Source organism: Brachyhypopomus gauderio, chromosome 5 (genome assembly GCF_052324685.1).
Source record: "Brachyhypopomus gauderio isolate BG-103 chromosome 5, BGAUD_0.2, whole genome shotgun sequence".
Taxonomy (NCBI): domain Eukaryota; kingdom Metazoa; phylum Chordata; class Actinopteri; order Gymnotiformes; family Hypopomidae; genus Brachyhypopomus; species Brachyhypopomus gauderio.
This window is the reverse complement of record NC_135215.1, coordinates 10,021,561-10,025,949: the sequence shown is the minus strand read 5'-3', so window position 1 is coordinate 10,025,949 and position 4,389 is coordinate 10,021,561. Positions and strand designations below refer to the sequence as shown.

At 43.4% G+C, this 4,389-nt stretch overlaps 1 long non-coding RNA gene across 1 annotated transcript; it reads right to left on the bottom strand.

Moving 5' to 3' along the window:
- Positions 1–2,339: 2,339 nt before the first annotated feature.
- Positions 2,340–4,158, bottom strand: LOC143513809 (uncharacterized). Its single transcript, XR_013130672.1, has 4 exons — positions 4,010–4,158; positions 3,830–3,905; positions 3,187–3,261; positions 2,340–2,866 (listed from the first exon to the last, which is right to left on the bottom strand). It is a non-coding gene; the product is annotated as an uncharacterized LOC143513809 (long non-coding RNA).
- Positions 4,159–4,389: the final 231 nt, after the last annotated feature.

Below are 4,389 nucleotides of genomic sequence, written 5' to 3'. Positions count from 1 at the left end.
TCTCTGCCACTGTAGACAATCATCTCCACTTCTGGTTAAGTTACACCACTGCAAAACACCAGAAACCTCTTTCCAGTTCTTAGAAAAATATTTCGTAGAGTTATTCTTGCTGATTCTTCATTGCATGACAACTTTTGCAATGGAAGCTCTACTTTGTATGAGTTAAGCCCAATGAATCATCTTGAAAAGGTTATTGTGATGCGCGGGCAGGGCGAAGGATGAGACACTGAATCCTTCGTAACAGACGGTCACTTTTAATCGCAAACACAGATTGCGCAATAGCGCACGAGGAACATTCACACATGTACACAGAAACGTGTAGACTTAGACAACGACGAGCACAGGACACTGCGCGAGTGCACATTAAATAGACAAACCACATTAGCCCCACGTGATCACGAGACGATTCACAGGTGAGACTTATTAATCACACGACATAACCCTAACGACGGATATCCACTGACGCAGACAAAGCACGTGGACAACGTTGACACACGCCCAAAAGGGAGGGGCCGGGGTCCTCAACGTGACAGTTATGAAAGCACAAACTTCATGCAGTCCCTTTCTCAAAGCATTTCAGTATTCAGTATGCAGTGTAACACAAATATAATACTGAAATAATGAAAGACACAAACAGATGAGAAAGGAAGCTTTAAAATGATATTTGAATTACAATAACAAATACTTTTAGAGAGATTCCTATACTGCTTTTCCAGTTTAACTGTTCCACTCACTATCTTAACTGTTCCTACACTTCAAAACCCCCCATGGTGAGTGCATTATATACCCATACACACATTATATATACTATAAAACGTACATTATATATAATATAAACCTTCAAATGTGTTCTTGCTTTAAATAAACAGAAAAAAGAAATGATTCCTTCCATTTGGTGGGACACAAGTCACCAGCAGCTCAGAGCAGACCAATAAGGCCATGTGATGTGCAGGCCGATATGGTCATGTGATGTGCAGGCCGATGCGGTCATGTGATGCGGTCATGTGATGTGGAGGCCGATACGCTCTTCCATTACTATTGCTCATATATGGTCATATTGGATTGTTTGCTCTTCCCATCCTTTATCCAGGTGTGAACTGCTAACATTCTATAGATGTGACCAGCAGAGCGAATGGGGCCTTCATCTGCTTTTTGCCTGGAACAGGACGATTGCTGCTGAAGGAAACCGCATAGCACCCTCCTTCAGGGGTTAAAGGTTAGGGTGCAGTGTTAGGGAGTTTAGGGACCCTAACGTATCACCGTCCTTTAGGGGTTAGGGTACAGTGTTAGTGGGGTTAGGGTTCCTAACAAAGGACCCTCCTTCAGGGGCTAGGGTAAGGGGGGTTAGGTTCAGGGGCAGTGTGTCTAATGTTTGCCTGCAAACTAATGATGACAAAAAAATAACCCAGTAAACCTAGATTTATTAGTCTTGACTAATAAATATTGCACCAACAGCACACACAGAAACTGTATACTGAATGAAGTAGTCAGGGCACCCAGGGTAGCGCTATTATCTCTTAATTAATTACACAATATACTTTTGTGAGTCTCATTAGTGTACTTACTAATAATGGGAACAATCATATGTTAACTGCATACGAATGGCTCATCAAGTATTGATGGATTAAAATATGTATTTGACAATAAATGTTTTCTAGAAGAGTTTAGCATGCTAGGGTCCATCCATCTTGACTACAGCACTAAAGAGACGATTATAGAGACACGTCAAACCACTAATGGCCGAAAGGTTTGCTCATGAGGCCTCAGTTGTTACTCACCTTGTGTGTTTTCTGTAAAGAACATACAGGCAAAACAGGAAGTCAGGGTCAGGAATAAAATGCATCTTCCTGTGTAGTGAGCAGTCAAAATCTTGGTGAGCTGCCCTCTCTGCTCACTTGTGCCCTAACACCCAGTCCTCTCTGCTCACTTGTGCCCTAACATCCAGTCCTCTCTGCTCACTTGTGCCCTAACACCCAGTCCTCTCTGCTCACTTGTGCCCTAACATCCAGTCCTCTCTGCTCACTTGTGCCCTAACACCCAGTCCTCTCTGCTCACTTGTGCCCTAACATCCAGTCCTCTCTGCTCACTTGTGCCCTAACACCCAGTCCTCTCTGCTCACTTGTGCCCTAACATCCAGTCCTCTCTGCTCACTTGTGCCCTAACACCCAGTCCTCTCTGCTCACTTGTGCCCTAACATCCAGTCCTCTCTGCTCACTTGTGCCCTAACACCCAGTCCTCTCTGCTCACTTGTGCCCTAACATCCAGTCCTCTCTGCTCACTTGTGCCCTAACACCCAGTCCTCTCTGCTCACTTGTGCCCTAACATCCAGTCCTCTCTGCTCACTTGTGCCCTAACACCCAGTCCTCTCTGCTCACTTGTGCCCTAACATCCAGTCCTCTCTGCTCACTTGTGCCCTAACACCCAGTCCTCTCTGCTCACTTGTGCCCTAACATCCAGTCCTTAAACACATGCCTTAAACCCTTCCATAGTCTCAGACTGCCAGATCCACACACACAAAGCATGGCTCTGTTCCTCAGACATCACATCCGAAACATGCCTAGCAGTCTACAGCTCGGAAGGGTTAGGGTTAATAAACACACAGCACCTCCTGCATGTCGGTCAGGCAGACCCATACTTCATTCTTCAAAGGGAATGGTAAAAACAGCCATGGAATATTAGAACACTGCTTAGCATATCAGAATCCACTCATCACATTATATTTTAAACTTGAGAAACACCAAGGGTTGAGAGAACAGCTGGAAAAGATGTGGAAGTTAATGCCAACAACGGGTCCCATATCCCCATGATCATCTGAGCACTAGGGGCCGTGTCTCCCGCTGACCCGAGCAATATCCGAGATCTTCGCCTAGAAAAGAATAGATATTATACAGTACCCTCAAGCTCCAATGACATAAAAGACCCTCCAACACCCACACACATGCATATTGTGTGTGTATACACATACGCATACAGTATGTATATATATTAGAAAAAGCACAATGACTACGTTGGTGTGCTCAGATTGCCTCATGATATTACTTTGCACCAACATATTTCTCATGTGTGAGATGTTTGTCTCTTTGAGGGAACACTGACGTTAGAGATGAGCTCAGCCCCCCTCACCCTTCTTCTCACCATAAAACTCAATCTCTTTGTGCAGTGCATTGGATAAAATCTGATAACCACCTGAAACCCAGGAAGCCTAATGCATATCGATGAGCTGAGGTTCCACTGCTCCTCACCGATAGCAAATCCTCCGCACTGCATGCAGGAACACAGGAGAAAAACACACTGAACTCCAGTGGAACTGCAGGTCAAGGCCATGTTTGCTCTCGCAGGATTGAAAATAAAAATTGGAGAGCATGGACTCATCAGGCTGTTAGAGCAGATAAATCTCACGTGGCCACACGTGCGTAGTGCCTCACGGCCTCATGTGATCGTCTGAACAGTCAGCCCACTTTCTCTGATCAAACTGATCTTTTCTTTTTTATGCTCCATTCTTTAACACAAACAGCATTCTCTTAACATTAGAAAATGCAAAACAAAGTGCTGCAGTCCTCCTTCTATTTTAAGACAAACCTGTTTGCCTTTATAGCGCCGGGACAGTGGGACTTGCATTATTATTAACACCATTTACAATCATTAAATTAATCTACTTTATAAATACACATTAATATACAGCATATTGTTCTGTCACATTTCATTTTGAAAGACTAAAACTCAAAATAAATCAATTTAAAGTGATCAGAGTTTTATGTCAGAAAATATTAATGTGTTAATGTTGTCTGTGGAGGAAAGATGGCATTCACATAAGGACTCCTTTACCTACCTGAAAATGCTCATCTTTGAATTAAAGACCTGCTTAATTGAAGTACCATTGTTCACACTATGTATCCTAAGGAAAGCTGAGAAAATGAAGACAATATTTAATTCCATGGGAGAGATAAAGTTACAGACATCCACAGAACAGGAAATGTATAATAATGTTTGTGTTTGGATTTTGACCTACCAGTAAAACTGACTCCCCATCAGTGTGTAAAGATGACGGTGAGCCACCCAAACAAATTACAACTGTAGCAAACAGTGACTTTTCAAAGTACTAGTCTAAAGGGATAGCTCTGCAACAGTTCGTTATGCCACAGTGGGATCTGATACAGTTAGCACTAGGCCTACCTCAGTTACTTCTGCTACAGTTAGCTCTGACACAACTCCGCTACAGTTAGCACTACCTCAGTTACTTCTGCTACAGTTAGCTCTGACATAGCTAGGTCTGCCTGTCAGCCCTACCACAGTTAGGTCTGCTACAATCAGTTCTGCTACAGTTAGCTCTGCCCCAGTTAGCTCTACCACAATTAGCTCTAAGACATGTAGCTCTGCTAATTACCTCTG